Below are 21,263 nucleotides of genomic sequence, written 5' to 3'. Positions count from 1 at the left end.
AGCATGCCCAGTTCAGCCTTCCCATGGCATGTTGTGTGAAAGATGTCTCATTTATCAAAGTGTGTGAGCATGCCCAGTGTGAGCTTTCCAAATGTTGAACTCTGCAGCCCATCACATTTGTGGATGAGTGTGAACTTCAACAAATATCTCCTGTTTATGGTTGTGTGTTCTGTGTCATGTTGTGTAGTTACTGTCCAAATGCTTTTTGTGTGAACACAACAGGGATTATACTGTGCCTGCAGGTTTTGCATGGGATACTTTGCATACAATTGTCAACATCTGTTCATACTGACCTAACACTGTAGTACTGTATAGTGTAGTGGTTCAGTACTTTCACTGTGGTGGACAGTATCCTGGGCTTTAGTCCTATCACTGCTTTACATTTCCATAGTGAGCAGAACAGCCTGGTTAGGGTCCAGTTGTGCACATCTGCACAAAGGCGGTGCCTCTACAGACCCTGGTAATTACCGCCCCATAAGCTTAACAAGTATAGTCTGCAAAGCTATGGAGAGGATCATAATGGAGCTCATAAACAAAGATATAGGGGACATGCAGACATTGGACCCGTCCCAGTTTGGCTTTGTCAAGGGCAGATCATGCCTTTTGAACTTGGTCAACTTCTTCAAAACAGTGACTAAGGCCATTGATGAGGGAAAGGCAGTCCATACAGCCTACCTTGACCTTGCAAAGGGTTTCGACACAATACCCCACTCGGGTATTGTAGAAAAACTTACCAACTTAAATGTAAACCCATATGTCACAAGATGGGTTGCAAACTGGCTTAAGGACAGGACCCACAGGGTTAGAGTTGCTGGCGCTATGTCAGACTCCAAGCCGGTCACAAGTGGTGTCCCATAGGGCTCGGTCCTTGGCCCCCTATTGTTCGGCATCTACTTCTCAGAAGTACAGGTCAACATGGGAGGACTTTGGCTGACAAAGTTTGCAGATGACTGCAAACTGGGCGCCATAGTGGAAAGTGCATCAGACACAGATATCCTTCAGAAGGGACTCACAGAAACTGATAGCTGGTGCCAGAGCCATGGCCTGAAGTTAAATGCCAAAAAATGTATAGTCATACCCTTCGGGAAAAGCAAGGTAACCCCAAGCTACCATATAGGTGGCAATCCTCTAAGCACAGAAGAGGTTATCAGTGACCTGGGGACCCAGGTTGACAGTGGCCTTTCTTTTGACACTCACGTTGCTAAAGTGGTTATAAAGACCTTCTACATTGCCCACCTGATCATGAAGGGATTCACATCCAAATCTAGTGAGGTCATTGTTCCCCTGTACTCTTCACTTATAAGACCAATGATCAAGTACAATGCCCCATTCGGGATGTATCTCACCTGACATCTGCAGCAATTGGAGAGACCCCAAAAGTCCCTCACCAAAAGGATAAAGGGACTCCAACATTTGTCATATGCTGCCAGATTGAAGAAACTCCAGCTCTATTCAGTTGCATACCGTCTGCTCAGAGGTGACATGTGCCTGACATACAAGGCCATGTCCAACCAGGAATTAATGGACATGCTCCACCTCAAAAACTCCAAATCCACCAGAACCACTAGGGCAAGTGACTTAAACCTTAGCAGGGATATAAATAGGACATGCTGGAGGGATAGATTTATCACTCAGAGACTCCCTATGCTGTGGAATAGAATCCCGGTCCATGTGAGGCAGAGCACCTCGCTGGCTCTGTTCAAGAGGAATCTTGACCTGTGGATGGGAGATCATAGGTTTACCCCGGGAATCGTCTCTGTGTCACTGCTGGACAGAGGCACAACAAACTAATGGGCACAGTATTGTTTCCATATAAGGGGTGGCGTAAGCCACAAAACTCTGGGCTAGGCTTATAAATGCCTTAGGGCAGATAGCCTAGTATAAACCTATGAACCTCTGAACCTATCTGACCATGTTGCATTATGTTCAGATATTAACTACTTACAACAGCCTCGTCCAACATCAGTAGTGTATTCCACAACATAGGCGTACATTGGCAAACACTACCGATGTGCCCTAGGCCATTTCTAATGCTAGTCAGAGAGTGTGTTTGTCCTTCGACACATTGTAAGTGTAGTTTGCCATGACATATGTCTTGTTTAGTATACTGTGCCTCTGTCTACCCATGACATAACAGTGATACCCAGGGTAAACCTACCATCTCCCATCCACTCATTAAGATTCCTGTTGAGGAGAATCAACGAGTGACTCTATGGATAACCTGTACTGGTAGTTTACTCATGCGTGGGGGTGGCTTCTGTGTTATGGATAATGCAGTACAGCCTGTCCTATGTATGTCAGTGCTGGGGTTCAGGTCCCTCATGTGCATAGCTCACTGCCATTCAGATTGTACAAGGTGCAGCATGTTCATTGATTCCAGCTTGGACATGGCTTTCTACATCAGGCACAGCTTGCATCTGGGTGGCCAGCATGGCAGTGTGTGGAGTTGCACTCTGTTTAATCAGGCAACACATTACATCTGTTCTAATCCTGGTGAGGTACTGTTGTGGACTTTACAGTTGATGGAGGTGTCTGCTGAGGTACACCCCACAGGGGCTGTTGTAGTCAATTGTAACGCTGATGAAGGATAACTGCAGAACCACGATGACCTCCCCTTATCTAGATGTCATAACCTTCATGATTAGGTTGGTATATGGATTGTTTCTGTTAACACTACAGCCACATGTTTGTCCAATGCAGGATATCTATCACCTTGTGTACCCAGGTCTGTCATTACATGTTAAGTATGTAATGGGTTAACACCTATGTGGTAATTGGTGGTCACTTACTGTATATCCACAGAGGTTGACTATACAGTTTTCTCCATTTAACATGCTGACATGGCTATGGCACCAGTTGTCTGTTTCTATGTGGCCCTTTTGTGGGATGCTTGTGTCAGCTGGAGTGTTAGATATGTTGGGCAGTTTGTAGTCCTCTGCAAACATGTTCAGGCACAGTCCTTACATGTTGGCCTGTACCTATGGGGCATATATACCAGATGGGGAAGGTCCCAGGACCAAGCTTTGTGGGATACCTGTTATATGTGGTTTGTAGTCTGACATGGCTGCAGCATGTCTGACCATGTCAGTTCTGTCGTTGGTCTGGTTTGCAACCCCTCTAGTGACATAGGGGTGTATATATAAGCTGGTGAGCATATCTATATTGAACACGTAGGGTATTCTATGGAAGGCTTTGCAAGGTCCAGCTACACTGTGTAGACCACATTGCCTCATCAGTGACCTCAATTACTGTTTCAACTGAGTCACACATGTTTAGGGGCAGGGTCTGCACTTAATAAACCCACACTGGGCAGGGTTGGGTGTCAATAGATTCCCAATAACTTTATGTCTGCGGTACATGCTGATCCTTTCCATAGCTGTGCAGTCCAAGCTTCTCAGGATTCTGTGGTGGTTGTTTTTAGTATCCATTCAGGCGACACCTTTCTTGAAAACGACCACTGTTGTTGTACACTGCTCTTTGGGTACATATCCTGTGGTAAGGCTGACATAATGTCAGGGAGGCAGCAGTCTGCTGGGAAAGATATTTTGCATTATGGGGGCGGGGGTTTGCATTGCACCTGTCAGGATGTATGTTGGCAATACATGTGTGTGTTTGCTATGTTGTTTGTAATATTTGTGTGATCCAGAGCATATCTGGGAATTCACAACACGCTTCCTACCATCAGTTGCAGCAGCCTTGGGGTTATCCTTAGTGTCCTGTACAATTTGTATCATAATAGGTTCATAGGTTCATACTAGGCTATCCACCCTAGGGCATTTGTAAGCCTAGCCACAGTGTGTGTGGCTTTTGCCACCCCTTGCTATGTGAATATTATGGCCATTTATGATTTACTTAGCTGTGCCTCTGTCTGGACATGACACAGTAAAACCCCCAGTGTACATCTACAATTATCCATCCATTTTGCAAACTTCCTGTTGAAGAGTGTCAGTGAGGGGCTCTGCCTAACATGTAGTGGTATTCTGTTCCAGGGTGTGGAGAGACTCAGGGTTAGGTATCTGTCCCTCCAGCACATCCTATTTGATTATGTGTTGAGGTTGACATCTCTGACTCACACAGCTCTGATGGCTTTGAGTTTTCTGGGGTGGAGCATGTCCATTACTTCTGTGTTGGACATGGACTTGTACAACAGACATACAATACCTCTGTGTAGGCAGTATGTGACTGCATTCAGCTGTGGTGTCTACAGCCAGGCAGCATATGACATATATTTGAGACCCTTTCTGACTCTTGGTGAGGTACCTTTGAGGTCTTTCTAACTGCTGCAGGTGCCAGGTAATGTACATCCCAAATGAGGCATTGTACTACAATATGGTCTGATAAGGGAACAGTATAGGGGCACAATGACCTTTGTTGACGTAGATGTGAATCCTTTCAAGATACAGTGTCCAATATAGACAGTCTTCTTAGCCAAATTGGCGATGTGACTGTCACATAACAGGTTACTGTCCACTTGTGTCACTAGGTCCCTGATTACTCCTTCCACACACAATGGTTTACCACCTATGTGGTAATTTGTGTGTACCTTGTTTTGTATTTGGTGGTACATTCATACTGTCCACTGTCTTCAGGACAGTGGGATGGGGTTCCTGTGTGTGAGAGTGTGGTCTGACTGTACAGCAGTCTTGCCTACAGTTAGTTGCACATGGGTGGACTGCAATGATATAAGCATTGTCAGTTAACTGGACGTATAGGTGTCTGTGCTGAATATGGATACTCACCCTCCTTTTATGTTTTGTTCCAGGTTTTGTGGCCTTAACACATGATATGTGGTATTACCTGGTAGTGCTGGTGTGCTGTCACGAGGCTTGCAGCAGGTTTCTATCACTGGACAGACATCAATGATCTCCATACTGGGGAGGGCCTCAGGAGCATGCATATTGAGGTTTACAAATCTGGCATTGATCAGCATTACCCTTCTGTTTCTTTCCAGTTTTGTTTTTTATGGTGGTGGGTTAGTCTTTTCGGCCTTACCTACGAAAGGATCTCTGTAGGTTGCAAAAGCCTTAGGCAATATCCAGATGCTCATGGGTAACAGGTGCAAGCCATCCCTGGAACAGCAGCATGTCTCACTATGGAGTCACCTATTACAACTGTATCAGGCATGTTGTTTCTCCTTCTGTCCTGTGACTGTTTGGCACACCAGCTTTGTGTACTATGTGTTACATGTGCTATGTCTGGAGGTTGTTTTATTGGGTGTCTGCTTTGGAGGCTTGTGTTGGTGTTGTGTGTTTGTAATTAGGGCCTCTGGGAATGTTGTTGTGTTTATGTGTTTGGTTTACAGTCGTTGTAGGTCTATGTGGGACTGGGTTTGTGGTGTATGTGGTTACCTTGTCCTCCTGACTAGTTTTGACAGTACTGATTTGGGGTGCTCAGGCTCGGTTTGGCTACCTGGTTGCGTCTATCACATATATTTGTATTTATTGGGGTGAGTTGTTGTTGTGTGTGTACTTGGGACAGGTGTCACATTGCCACTGGATTCACAGATTCTACTTGTTTTGCCTGGCCTTAGTGGATTGTATGTGTGGACACATTTTATTGCCATACTAGTGATCACCGATTACTTCACTTTTTATGTTTGATCTATCATGTGGTAGCTTCCTCATTCTCTTCAATGGTTTAGTAATTGCTGGAGTCCAGCATGCCAGATGCCTGGGTGTATGGCATTGTGACTTGTTGTTATTTGTGATTGCAGACTCCAAGCACTCTTGGCTGTGTTCATGGTATGCCTGTATAACATGTTCTGCAGTGTGTCCCATATTCTGGACTTGCACAGGGCCTTTCATGGATTCCACATTGGTTTGTAGGGGTACAAGCTATGCTTTATACATATGTTTCTCTGTGGTATTCTGGCCAGGGACTGGGGTCAGGATGTGTAAATACAGTGTGATTACTCTATGGTCTGGTCTTACCAGTGAGGGATACACTTCTCATCTTGACATCCAGTACACATATTTCTGATTATCACATCCAGTATGCTTACCCCTCTTGTGGAAGTGTTGCATTTTGCATGTCCATTTTGTTTGATGGATTCTGGGAAATTGTCTACAAATGTGTCGGTGCTAGTATAATACAAAGAGTATAGTGACAAACGTATTCCAACATAGGCCTGGTGCAGTTCCTGCTATTAGGACAGTGGTCTGCAGCAAGCTATATAGTAGTAGGCAGTTTTAGCCATTGATATTTGACCATGGCTAATCCATGCTGCTTCTTGTTGTGGTACCAACATGGGGGTGTGGTTATCCATGACATTTATTGCTAGTCACCCTCGTTTTGTAGCTTGTTCCATGTTTTTGCAGCTGTACATCACAGTATGAGGTGTGACCTGGTAGTGTTAGGGTGCTGATGCGGGCTTTGACCCAGTTTTCTATTACAGCACTGATATCTACATTCTCTATACTGTGTGCGTTTACACTGCACGCATCTTGCTGTTTATACTTCTGGCATTGGGTAGCATTACATCTAAGTTCCTATCCCTTGTGTTACCTATGAAGGAGGGTTTGTGTTTCTGTGGTTTATGATTGGTGAGGGTGGATGCTAGTCAGGGTCCTCAGGTGCGCATATGGTACATGGTGTTACATTACTTAACACATGGCATTCATGCCTCAGGTGGTGCTGCAGGGCTGCCTCTGTCGGATGCAGATACTACACTCCCTGTACATGTTTGGAAGCAGGTTGTGTCATGTTAGGTGTCCCTGTTACTATATGAGTGAGTCGAAGGGGGTATCAGTCCCAGTGTTCCTACTGAGCCAGAGTATGTGCTATGCTTTGCCTCTTTGCCAAGGCCAGGGCATACTGGGCATGCCTCCTTCTGCCTACTGGGGCAAGGTCAGGTTGTTCCTCCTCCGAGTCACCCTCTGCCTGTGGTGGCCTTGGCAATGGTGGGGGTATGTTTGGCCCAGCCCTATGCTGGTCCTGCTGCAGCTGTTTCCGCAGGATCATATTATGTAGCATAGCACATATCATGATCATTTGGGTACATGTAGTTGGTGTGTACTGCAAGGCTCCACCAGATGTGTCCAGACACCGGAACCGTGACTTGAGCAGCCCAAACACACGCTCTATGACATTACGTGTTTGTGCTTGTTCCTCATTATGGCGTTCCTGTTCAGGTGTGTGTGCATTTCTGATGGGTGTCATCAGCCATGGCTCAAGTGCATAACCTGCATCCCCCACTAGGTGTCCGTGTGGGAAGTCCCCACTGGCAAATGATTGGTACAGCTGCGTCAGATGCCAGATGTGGGAATCGTGGTAGCTCCCAGGGCAGCCAGCACACGTATTCATTATTATGCCCTGGGCATCACACACAACCTGGCAGTTGATGGAGGGGAATCCCTTGCAGTTAATATAGGCTCTACCCCGCTCACCGGCTGGTGCTTTGATGCGTATGTGCGTGCAGTCTATTGCACCCAGTACCTCAGGGTATCCCGCTATTTGCTGGAAGAGACGCATATTGCTGGCCAATATCTCACGGGCATTGGGGAAATATACATGATCACCGACATGTGCTGACATGGCATCCAGGAACTGGTGCAGTACCCTGGAGGCTGATGCCTGTGATATCCCCATCATATCACCAGTTGGTCTCTGGAAGGTACCTGTTGCTAGTATTCTTAGGCCAACACATACCTTGGTTTCCACTGGGATGGGTTTCCCTCTGTTGGTTCTGTGTGTGAGACGTGGCCTGCACAGCTCAACAATTTGCTGCAGAAGGTCTCTGTCCACTCTGTAGCTCTACTATCTCCAGCTCATGTAACCCATGGTAGGTGACCCTGGGCCTGTATACTCTTCTCCTTCTCCTCACTCTGGGTTGTCTGTCAGCATCTGCATTGTCACCACCCTCAGCAATTCGCCTATGCCTGATTATAACAGCTATGGCAGCCCCTAGCATTTCTGCTCTGAGTTCAGCTTTTTCAGTTTTCAATTCTGATAGCTTACTCCTTTCTTGCAGTATCTCTTGAGAGAAACACCCTGCACTGCTGTTTGCAGTGTTTTAAGTGCTGGGTTGGGCTTCTAGTCTGCCTGTGTAATTGCCTGCTTCCAATTGTTATCACCAATTAACTCCAGCAGTATCCTCTGGCAGCTTCCTTGTATTCTGGTTGTTTCCTTTTTCCTCTCTGTTTCCTCAGGGGTAGCAATGTGCACACCAGCTTAAGCACGCTCACAGTTACTTAAACGCGCGCACACATCCTTACACGGTGTGGACTTGGCTGATTCATGGTAAAATGCGCGCACATTGCCTTATACACATGCACGCCCATGCAAACCGTTGTAAATGGTTTGCAACACGCTCCCACATGTTGAACCTGCCTTACACGCGCGCACACGCGCGCATGCACGTATATCAAGAAAGTTTGAGTGTAGGGATAGTGTGCACCCTCTATTTCTTGACTTTCCTAGTGTTCTGTTGGGACACACCTCTCTCCCTGATGTCTGTCTGTCATCTGTCACGTTACACTGCCCTCCAATGTGATACATTTATTTCTATCATTCCCCTCGTGATGTCACCTACCTCTTACTCTATTCCTCCCCCTTCTGTAACTCTTACACTACTTGGAAAGTGCTCATTACCTATGTGGCAGTGTGATTCAGTATTGTAACCCTCATTTACATAGGATTGCCTAGTAATGCTTAGTTACATCACTTACACTGAGCTTCCCCCCCTTGGCAACCACTACACGGTGGCCATATTGTCTTTGGTCTGCTAGTCCCTGCATTGTCATTCCATGTAATACATAACACCCACAATTGTGGGCTTATAAGCTTCGGTTTTCACTTTTAGGCAGCGCACCCCGTTTGCACGGGTGTGCGCTGCAGTTAAACATCAAAATCCCCCGAAAAAAAAAAAAAGTTATTTTAAATAATTTTGCATCAATTTCTAATGCCAATGGCCACATATTTGGCCATTGGCATGTTAGATGACACATATGCACCCTTTATTTGGAGCTGACATAGCTCCGCTGTCAATTTTGCAGAAATGTACTCAGTTGTCAGCTGAGTACATTTCTGCAGCTAAAACACCCATTACACGGACTGGTTTAGGCTTCCTGGATCGCTCAAATACCTCATTTGCATATCTTGGAGCTGCAAATGAGGTTTTGAGCATTTCCACGCCCAGTCCGTGTAAGAGACATTTTAGCTGTCTCTTACACGGAGGTTTGGGCTGTTCCTGGATCGGGAGGCTTACACAGAGGCTTACACTACTCTTAAACTCCGTGTAAGCCTTCGTGAATCCTGTCCATTAATTAAAGCTGGGAATCAAGTGTGTGCATAGCACAACTGGTGAACATGATGAAACACAGAGCACATTGTACATGTAGATCAAGGTTCAAGTTCCACATTTATCTTTTAGTAATAAAAGCTAATAAACACTTTTTTACATTAATAATGAATGTTGAGCTTCCCGTCTCATTTATAGGTTTGTCCCCTGCACAAACATGGTGTAATGGACCAGAAAACAAGCAGACATTGTCAGTTTCATAAAAGATACATTGTTATATTTTTTGCCTTCCATCTTGCAAACACACTAAGTGGGTGTTGTGCAGCAGTCATCATGCTTGCACAACACCTGCAGTTCCCGAACATCTGCAAGCAATAGGCAGACACTGTTAATTTAAAAAAAGACAGATTGTTACATCTTCTGCTTTCTATTGCACAAACACACTGTGGCATTGTGTGGTGGCAAGCAAGTTTTCTACAATCTTTGCAGTTGCAGAACTGTAAACAATAGGCAAACATTGTCAATTTCTAAAAAGATGTGTTGTTGTATCTTCTGCTTTCTATCAAGCAAACAAGCTAAGCATCACTGCACTGTGGTCAGCAAACAAACACAGTAATGAATGCAAAAATATACAGCTGCTGCTTAGTTCTCCCTGTGGCAGCAGGTGTAAGTTAAAGACTGTGCAGAGCAGGTATGTCAAGGTTCTAATCTAGCATACTCAAAAGTCATTTAATGCTGTTCCTCTTTAATTTATATAAAAATTCACAATGTAAAAAAAATATATAGATATAAATAACTGTGTAACAGGAGGATTGAGCATACACATGATATCATATGTATTATATGTGTAACTGTGGATATCAGTAATGTGGGTATCAATTAAATTATGGTTCTACAATTAAACATTTATTTTTCTGAGTGTTCATGTCACACACATACATGGTTTATCACTCAACTATTTAATGTGCATGTATAACTGATGAGCATGTCTGACAAACAAGGCCCAAGTTGTAATGAGCACTCTACTCAGTAATGACATAAAAAAAAACACCTCTAGCCCAGCGTTCCCTATGGCAAGTGATATAATTTAATGACCACAATACAGGTGAGTCAAGGTTCACATCTAGCACACCCTCCATTTTATTAATGCTTGTCCACTCAATTTTAAAAACTAAAGAACAATCTAAAGATAATTATAATAAATAAAAATAACTAGTATACAAATTATATGTGTGCCTAAGAATATACTGACTATTATGTTTCTGTACTTTAAAGTGTCTTTTCTGCCCTGGGATGATCTTTAATTCTTCAACGATAATCATATACACATGACTGTATAATCCAGGACCTTGACAGGACACATAAATACATGTCTAACTAACTCTTTCAGGTATATAATTCTATAATTAATGAGCATATCTGACAAGCACTTCTTCTGTAGCAAGAATGAAAAAAAAAAACAACTATGTGGCAGAATATCTTTGTCTATTTTACATAGGTTTGAATCCCACATTTCACAAATTACTTTTATCAATGTGTAAATCCACACAAAAAATGTATCAGGTCATAAAATGTATATCCCCTATATAGGTCTACACTGTTAAGTCTATTAACAGAAACAACAAGTAACCCATAAACTAACGACAACTTATTTACCCTTCTCATTTCATAAACTACCTTCCTCTCTGTTTGGCACTGTTGCTCTCCATTTAACATCATGCAAATTCAGTTGGCATGTCTGTTCAGGTTTGCGCACTAGCCATAAAGCATGATAACATGAAGTGGTGAGAAAACACTTTAATTGCTGCTGTTTGACTTGTGTGGACATGACAGGAGCAAGAAGGGAAGGTGTTCAATTTAGGGCTCAAAGATGGAGGTATAGATATGTGCAGAATATTCACTGGATTCCTTGTAAAGCTCCATAGCCATGGGGTATTGCATGGGGGACTATACCAGGTCTCAATATAAGTCAGACACTTGGAATAGTCTTGTAAAGGTTGCTCCAGTGTGACTAGCATTCCACACACTGGAAAGCAGTGCAAGCACGACTACAATGACCTAAAAAGGCTCAAGCAGGAACAACTGGACGAGTGGCTGGGTGAGTTTAGGACTGCTGACATCCCTCATTTGTGCAAGTATGTAGATAAAGATACTTTAAATTATATAAAAAAGCTGGAAATAGCCAAGACTGATATGCATAATGCTCTTCTATTTTTCTCCCTTTTTTTCTTTAAAACTACCCAGGAGATTGCAGCAAACAGGGATGCCCATGATGAACATTAGGAAAGATTAAGAGAAGCAAGGGATATGTACACAACACAAAATAATTATTATTTAATCAAAAGTATGCATCTTCTGTACATTAGTACCCAATTAAACATGCATATAACAGTGTGTTCAGATGTTGGGGTTCAAATCCCACAAGTAACAAATGTAACATAATAATTTCAACAAAATTGCCATAATGCCATGCTGTTAATTTAATCTGTATTGTTTGAAAAAGCATATGTGCAATATATGCATATTATAAGGATTACTTAGAACAGTTAGTTATAGTTTGTAGCTGTTAAGAAGTATAATTAATGTAAAAGTAAAATTATATTTACATCATATTAATTTATTGTATGTGACATATGATGGTTTTAGTTGTCATTTTCTTTTTTTCTCTCTTACCTGACCCCTTATCTCTCTTTTATTTTTACATGTGTGGTCATAACATTCTGACAGCTCATAAAATGATTTCCTGCATAGGGAGGTAGGTCAATTTGCGTGGCTAAGTCTGCCACCCCTCCAAAAGTTGCTGCACTGATCCAAAGACATCTGGGACACAAACTGGCAATACTGCCTTTGCAGCCCCTGCACTTCTTGGGTCCACAAAATCAAGTAGCATTACCCCAGCAACTAGTGCAGTGGTATCCTTCAGGAGTATTGGTAGCAGCGGTGATTTTGTCACCTGCCAGGAGATGTCAGGCAAGGTGCGTGAGGTTAGGGAAAGTACCATTGGTGCTTGCCTCAGTTAGATGAATAAGATGTTTCCTGAAATGCTGGACAATAGAAAATATCAAGTATTCATACAGCAAGCTCAATAAGGGGACACTGATGATTGTTTTGAGAGTGAGGACTAGCTTCTCACTGCCCCCATGCAGGACAGTCAAAGGCATCTGATCTCTCCTCCCTCTACACATTCATGGTGTCCCCCAACTTTTTGTGTGCCTCACAATCTCTGTCTCTCTTGTATGCCCTGTTTGTAGCTGCTTTCTCACTTACCCTACTTACCTGAACCTATCATACCTATGTCCCTTAATTAACATTCCTCTCTTACTGAAATAAAATCATAAAAATGGGCTCTGGTCACAAATAAAAATATTGTCCCATACAAAACTCTCCACTTTGCACATTTGTCTTATCAAAACATTTGATTTGGTTCAATTGGCTGTACAACATTATTGTGTTGTTGTCACCCATCTTTGATGAAGTGACAGTCTATATTCATCCAATATTCTATCCATGTTCATTTTACACTGCTGAAGAAGTGGATAGCTATGGTTCTTTCCAAATTCCCTCCTGCACACCCCTATATTGCTTTACCTTTGTTCATTCCCTTGTTTGCCTCCCATTTCACCACTTTCCTCTCTTCCCCATTTTCATACCTTTAATATGATCAAAAATTATAATTACACACATGGCAGAAATGCCCCCTAATGAAGCCCTCCACTTTTTTATCTCAGCATTTCTGACATGTTTTGCATCACCCACCAATGCCAAGTGGCAAAGAATGGCTGTTCATGTTACCTCCGTGCAATGCTGCTTAAACTCACTGTGTTAAGGAAACACACAGTTAAAGCAGAATAAAGGCAGTCATATTAAATGTTTCCTATAATATTTAAGTAGACTTATCAATGTATAAAAATGTCAGTCCATATGTGTACTGTTGACATAAATCAAGCAGTGTTCATTTTTACAGAGTACTTCACTTTAGTCATTCCCTCTCATATTTGCATAAATTAGGATAGGTTCATAGGTGTGTACTAGGCTAATGGCCCTGGAGCCTTTACAAGCCTAGCCCATAGAGATGCCCTGGCATTGTGCTGCCCGACATTAGTTCCCATTGACTTTATCAAGTAGAGCCACTGGAGTGATCCCCAGGGTGAACTTTCTATTACCCATCCACTCACCAAGATTTCTCTTGAAGAGAGTCAGCAAGGTGCTCTGCTTGACATATATGGAAAGTCTATTCCAGAGCATGGGCAGTCTCTGGCTGAGGAACCTGTCCCTCCAGCATGTTCTTTTGATTGTGGTAATGTGGTTGAGATCTCTGGAGCATGTGGTCCGGAGGGATTAAGATTTCTTTAGATGTAGCATTTCTAACAGAGCTGGGTCAGACATGGCTTTGTAAGTCAAGTAGAGGGCACCTCTAAGTAGGTGATATGAGACAGAGAATAGCTGGAGTCTTTTGGGCCTGTCCATGTAGGACACATGTTTAATGCCTATGATCCTCTTCGTGTGGTATTTCTGTGGCCTGTCCAGCTGTTGCAGGTGTCTAGTGAGGTACATGCCAAATGGGGCATTATACTCAATAATTGGTCTAATGAGGGAATAATAGAGAGACAATGACCTCTTTCCTGGATGCAAAACCCTTGGTAATGAGATGTGCCACATCAAAGGACTTTCTGACCACAGTGGCAATGTGGTGGTTGAAGGAGAGGTTGCTGTCAACCTGATCTCTTATAACACCTTCAGTGTTCAGTGGGCTCCCATCAATATGGTAATTAGTGGGGAACTGAGTTTTTACCAAAGGGGATGACAACAAATTTTTTGGTGTTAAGCTTAAGGCCATGGTTTTGACACCAGTCAATGGTCTCAGTGAGGCCTTCCTGTAGGATATCTGCATCACTTGGAGAGTTAATAATGGTACCCAGCTTGCAGTCATCTGTGAACTTGGTCAGCCAGAGTCCCTTTGGCCTGGACTTCTGAGAAGTAGATGCCGAACAGGAGAGGACCCAGGACCAATCCCTGTGGGACTCCACTCATGAATGGTTGGCAGTCTGACTTGGAGTCCATTACTTTCACAGTGTGTGTTCTGTCTGTGATCCAATTTGCAACCCACCTAGTGATGTAGGGGTTAATGCCTAATTTGGTGAGTTTATCAATAATTCCCGAGTGAGGAATGGTATCAAAGGCCTTGGCCAGATTGAGGTAGGCTGTATGCACTGCCTTACCATCATCCACCACTCTGGTGACTGACTCAAAGAAGTCAACCAGGTTGAGCAGGCATGAACTCCCTTTCACAAAGCCAAATTGTGTGGGGTCAAGAGTTTGTAGATTTCCTATATCTTTATTAATCAGGTCCATGATGATGCACTCCATAGCTTTACATATCAGACTCGTCTGTCTTATGGGGTGAAAATTCACAGGGTCTGTAGTCGCTTGCCCTTTATGTAGAGGGATGACTGTAGCAGTGCGAAATTTGGTAGGGACAAAGCCTGAGGTAAGGCTGTGACTGAACAGGGCACACAGATGTGATTTCAGTTCGCTTTGTAGTTCATATAGAACACAGCCAGGGATATTATCAGGTCCCATGGAAGCTGTATTCTTGACCTTGGACAAGACAGCTTTAACCTGTGCTGCAGTAATGCTGGGTGTCTGGCATTCTTCCAGTATTGTGATTGGTCTTTGGGGGGGGAGGGGTAATGTTGACACTGAATCTGTTGGCCAGGATGTTGGCAATATCTGTTGGCTGAGTATAGGAGGTGCCACTATGCAGTATCTCAGAGCAAATCTGGGTATTGCCGTGGATATTCGTGATATAGCTATAGAAGGCTTTGTGATTGTTTTTAGTGTCTGCCAAAATTCTGCCTTCATAGCTGGCTTTAGAAGATTTAATGAGGGTTCTCAACTTTTTGTTGAGGCTAATAAGGGAGTTTTTTCAGTCTTGGGACTTCACATTTTTCTGTAACAGTTTCTTCCTTCTGTTGTAAAGTTTATTAATGGTAGAGGACTACCAGATTTCTTCCTTTTTTTGGAGGAGAGCATCGTGGTTCTGTTGGGTATGGCTAGTTCCATGCATTTGTGTACATGTCTGTACAGTGCATTGGTGTATGATTAAGCAGTTTTGCAGCTATTTTCCATTGGCATGGGTGCTGTGAAGTTAGCCACCTCTGTTTTTAGGCGTCCAGAGTCAGCTTTGGAGAAGTTTATTCAAGGTGGTTACCTTTGTGGGGGTTGTGGGTAAGATGTGGATTTCCATGGTGATTAGTTTTTTGGTTGGATCTGACCAGGGACGGATTGACTATTGGTATAGAGCATTGGTCACCCATGTTAGTAATAACAAGGTCAAGGTTGTTGCTTCCTCTAGTGGGGGGGGGGTCAGAATGTGCTGATCCAGGGCATTGGAATTGATGAATTCCAGGAAGCATCGGTCCAGTGTATTAGTGTTTGAGTAGTTTTTCCAGTTGATGGAGGGGTAGTTGAAGTCTCCTAGTAAGAGTGTTGGGTTGGACCTTGATAGATCATATATAATTATTCAATTGCATCCTGAATACATATGTTAAAAAATTAAATTGAGTTGGATTTCAACTCTGTGTCATCTGCACTCAAGATAAGAGCTGCTACACCTGCTACCACAGATACAACTAGGCATCAGGCATTTTTATTACACTCAGGACTGTCCAAAGTGCTGACTGCCATGTGATTGCACACTGCAGGAGTTAGTGAAATACACTACAAATAAATGTGCTTGTAGCATTAAAAGTGAACTGTGCCTAGGTGCCCCTAAAACTTTAGTTTTCTCAATATTACCTGTAAGCAACCACCAAGGAAAGTGTGTAACTTAACTTACCTGCATACCATCAGTTTCACTGATGGCTTTATTTGACCATCTACTTACCACGTACAGCTGGGGCAACCTGCTCCATTTGCCCTTGCTATTCTCAGGCTCAATCCGCTCCTCTACCTTACCCCATTCCCACCCACCCCTGCCATTGCTTCCTTTATACAAATCTCTTTAAACCACTCCTCCTTATCCCCTCCCTCTACCTCCTCACCTTCATTCAGCTTCTCATTCATACCACCGCATTCATCCCCTCCAGCAATTAATTCCTTAGCAATAATATTGCACCCCCACTTTTATAGCATACACATATTACTTGAAATCCAATGTCTCTTTATATTACTACTTATCACTACAATCCAAATGTATCCAAATACTACCTATATACCTACAGCTAGTCCCACTGCCACCTATTTAACTCGATTCCGACCATGCTAATCCTCACCTTGTTCATATCACTCCTTTGTACCTCTGCCCCAACTCTCTTATATAGCATCTTCTCCTACAGTATACCTCTGAAACCCAACCAGCAGTCGCCAACCTCCATCTGTCTTCCAGTTTTCCCAAAACTCCCTCATTCATTGTGACATCCTCCCCCTCCACTTCTTCAACACAACTGCTTCTGAAAACAAAAATTCATCCTTGCCACTCAAACTACACCAAAGGCAAGTCAAAATACTATCTCCATATCCCCCCTACTCACAATTCTACTCCCTCTCTCATTTTCCTTCTTGCAGGAGATATCCAGCCCAAATCTGGACCTGACTTCTCCTCCACATGCATCTCTATGTCCACACAGTCCACCTCTCTACATCCTATCATTTCCTTGAAACACATGTCCCTGTATCTCATTAACATTAAAAACATAATGAGCAAAACTACTGAATTCCATGCCTGGATATCTCATCACACTCCAGACATTATAACCCTCTGTGAAAGATGGCTAAAAGCCCATATTCCTGACAAAGATTTCCTCCCCCCTGGTTACAACATCTTAAGACTAGACAGAACCTAGAAAAAAGGCAGTGGATTTGCTATCATGTTCTCCAACCATCTCTCAGAATCTCCTCTAACTATACCCTCCCTCCCTGCCTCTTCAGCAGAACTGCCTATTGCAAACTGTAAAACTAATGCCCACAACTCAATCAACATAGCAGCAATTTACATTTTCTCTGACAACAATATCACTGTACTATAAAGTATCCTATCCTGGCTCACCCAACACCTACTTAATGAAACAATAGTCTTTGGAGATGTCAACATCAGCTGGTCAACCCTCTGCTCTGAATCTCCCACCTTCTGCATTTATTTATATGGTTTAACTCAACTATCTACTCCTACTTGTACTACAAAATCTACTAATCATTCCTTTTTTCTTGAATGGATTCTAGTTTTTTGCCCAAGAAATATCACTTCCTAATTGATGCTCTTATCAACCACTGTCCAATCAAAGTCCTTCATTCCACCCACACAATAGCAGACCACATAAATTCATAGCGTGTCGCAGACTAACCAACTTTGACTCTAACATTTTAAACAGCCATCTTTCCTTAGGCAACTACTCCTTGATGAAGCTGTAATTAAATTTAACTCCATATTCCTTAACACTCAATAGCCGCGGTGGTGCAGCGGTAGCGTTGTCGCCTCACAACAAGAGGTTCTCCCTTTCGATTCTCTGCTGGAGGCCTTCTGTGTGGAGTCTGCATGTCCTCCCCGCAGTCGAGTGGCATTCAAAAAACATGCGTGAATGGGCATGCTTTCGTTGAAGGTTGGGTGTCGAGCTGGCACATCGGCACCCTGAAAATCGACTGTCAATCATTAGCGGACCAGAATTCCGCTGTGGCGACCCCTAACCAGGAAAAGCCAAAAGTACAAGATTACTTAACATACTCAACTCCCTGGCCCCTCTACACACTGTTCAGATAAAATCAATCATATCCCCTTGGCTAAAAAACACCACCCGCTCCCTAATAGTATAAAAGGCTTGGAAGCTCTGGAATCAAACCAAACTTCACTCCTACCTCCTACAGTATAAACAACTTTGCAAACTCACTAAGAAATCCATCTTCAATGACAACAGAAACTACTATACCAACCCACCTACCACACCTAGAAAATCCTAAGAAGTTCTGGCATACTATCAGCCAAATTCCCTATCCAGGCAACCCTTCCTACCCCAAACCTTGACTATAAACACACCACTACAAACAGCTACCAACTTCAACTCCTATTTCATTGACACCATCAGCAAATTAACAAAACAATCCAACTCCAACACACACATTACCATCCCCACCAACCCTCCTACATCCTTTAACATCTCTTTGGACTTTTTGCTCAAAACTGCATCCACTAACTACATCAAATCCCTGCTACCAAAACTTAAACCTTGCACCCCCTCAATAGATGATCTTCCTCCACTCTTTCTCCAGAAAGCAGCCAACTCCCATGTCCTCCCCATCTCTATACCCAATAACCATTCAATTACTGGAATTTGGAAACAATTATATACCTTACCCATTCATAAATGAGGTAGCTCCTCTGACCTTTCCAGCTTTATGCCCATTGCAATTCTATCCCCTCTCTCTAACATCTTGGAAAAATGTGTGCACAAACAAATCCTTCACTTCCTCCTACAAGAGAACCTAATTATCCCCATTCAACATAGCTTCCATCCTAAACATAGCACCTCTGCTACCCTCATTGCCATCATTAACACTATCTCGAAAAACAAACGCTGCAGTAAAACAAACCTCAACAGATAAAGCAGCCACACCAGTCCAGTAGTTTAGGCAGTAGAGCTCACAATCAGGCAAAATATCCAAACAGATTTTATTAACGTGTCAAAAATACTCCAAAAATACACTCCACACACGTTTTCGTCTATTGGAAAGACTTCATCAGATACAACAAGATCCTGCATTCAACTAGTTTAAATACTATAGCCAAAACACTAATTGATTAATTGATAAATCATTATTAAATTATTTAAAGTCAAAAAGACTTGATAAAAAACATTTTCCAACAAATGAAGGTACCAAAATACATTATAATATGTCAAATACATCCTAGTCCACAATAACCAAAAAACAAGTTATTAAATAAAAAACTAACCTAAAAAATATTTTTTGAAATAACTTATAAAATTCATAAACACATAACAATATTCATTTACTAGTATAATCAAGGAATGAATAATACAAATAATAAAAACAATAAAAACAACTTGGGCACAATTTATCTAAATATATTGTGCCTTAATTTTTAAATACGGAACAATCGAAATGGATTCATTAAGGCCAGGGGATCTGTTGGCCTCCAACAAGATCTGCCAGTACGTTTCTTTGTGGGCCAGGCGTGCCTCCCATGGACCCCCCCTGATGTCCTTTGGAACCACCTCCAAAACAAAAAACAAAAACTTAGCATTATTGCATGTGGTGGTGTGTTTATACAGGGCACTGGTGTTTTTGCACTTAGAAATATCATAAATGTGCTCATAAATACGCCTAGAAAATAACCTTTCGGTTTTGCCAACGTAAAACGCTGGACATTGTTGGCATATGGCCAGGTAAACCAAACCACCAGTCTTGCAATTATAGTGACCCCTGACCTTGATGTCCCTACCTCTACTTTCCAAAAACACATGACTGGCCTGAAGTATATACTTACAGGAGGAACAATGACCACACTTGAAAACCCCTACATTGGGTCTGGAATGCAAGGTGGAAACATGTTGTTGCTCTAGGGTTTTTTTGATGTTTATACCCCTCCTAAACACGGTTTTAACATCCTTACCCTTGAAGGTATCCAGGTCGGTCAACTCCTTGAATGTGCCCCATTCCTTTTCCACAATACTTCTTATGTGGGAGGCATTTCCACTAAACTGTGTAATGAAGGTAAAACTACTTGCAAACTGGTCAGTTTTATTAGTTGTAAAACTATCTGAGATGTTAACACCAGACCTACCCAATATGGGAGCAAATCTGGAGGACCTAGCCGAAGTAACCTCCTCTTCAACGGCCTTAATCAGTGATACAGGGTAGCCCCTTTCTAAAAATAATTTTTGTAATATGCCACATTCCTGCTGATAATCCACATCTAGGGAGGTCATCCTGGAAATGCGAACGTATTGTCCCTTAAGTATCCCCCTTTTTTGAAAATTAGGGTGGGAACTCTGATAATGTAAATAACCATTGGAGAATGTGGGTTTACGATAGATGCTAGATTTAAACCCACCATCAACCATGGTAAGTGTTACATCCAAATAGTTTACACTGTGTTGGAAAATGTGATGTGTAAACTTTAAAAAATTAGTGGTGGTATGGATGTACTGAATAAATGTACTGAATAAATTTCACTATATCACCCACGGGACCCGTCCAAAAGATACAAACATCATCAAGGAATCGAACATAGAAGTTCCAAGATCCCAACTACCAACTCCCATGTCCTCCCCATCTCTATACCCAATAACCATTCAATTACTGGAATTTGGAAACAATTATATACCTTACCCATTCATAAATGAGGTAGCTCCTCTGACCTTTCCAGCTTTATGCCCATTGCAATTCTATCCCCTCTCTCTAACATCTTGGAAAAATGTGTGCACAAACAAATCCTTCACTTCCTCCTACAAGAGAACCTAATTATCCCCATTCAACATAGCTTCCATCCTAAACATAGCACCTCTGCTACCCTCATTGACATCATTAACACTATCTCACAAGCTAGAGACTAAAAAATGGTCATTTGTCTGTTTCTTGATCTTTCAATGGCTTTTGAGATCGTCTCCCACCCCCCATAAACAAACTCTCTGAACTCAACCTATCCACCTCTACTATCTCCTGGTTCGTTAACTACCTTAATGACCATTTTCAGATTGTTAAATGGCCTTCTGCCATCTCTCCTGCTCTTCCAATAAAATGGATCTTCCCCAAGGTTCAGTCATTGACCCACTACTATTTAATATATTTACCAATCGGTTTACCTCCTATCCACAGTCATCACGTGTTCAATATGGAGATGACTCCATAGTTATCACCATAACCAATAGCCTCTCTGACTTAAGTTCTACAACACAGAACTCTTTCTTATCTATTAAACTGTCCCACCAAGAACCAGCCAATACTAAAGCCAAAAAAGACTAAAGTTATACTCTTCATTCCCAAAACAAAGAATCATCTTAAACCTTCATTC

The sequence above is a fragment of the Protopterus annectens genome, chromosome 2.part1, assembly GCF_019279795.1.
Source record: "Protopterus annectens isolate FY-2018-M chromosome 2.part1, PAN1.0, whole genome shotgun sequence".
Lineage (NCBI taxonomy): Eukaryota > Metazoa > Chordata > Ceratodontiformes > Protopteridae > Protopterus > Protopterus annectens.
Note: the sequence above shows the minus strand (reverse complement) of the source record.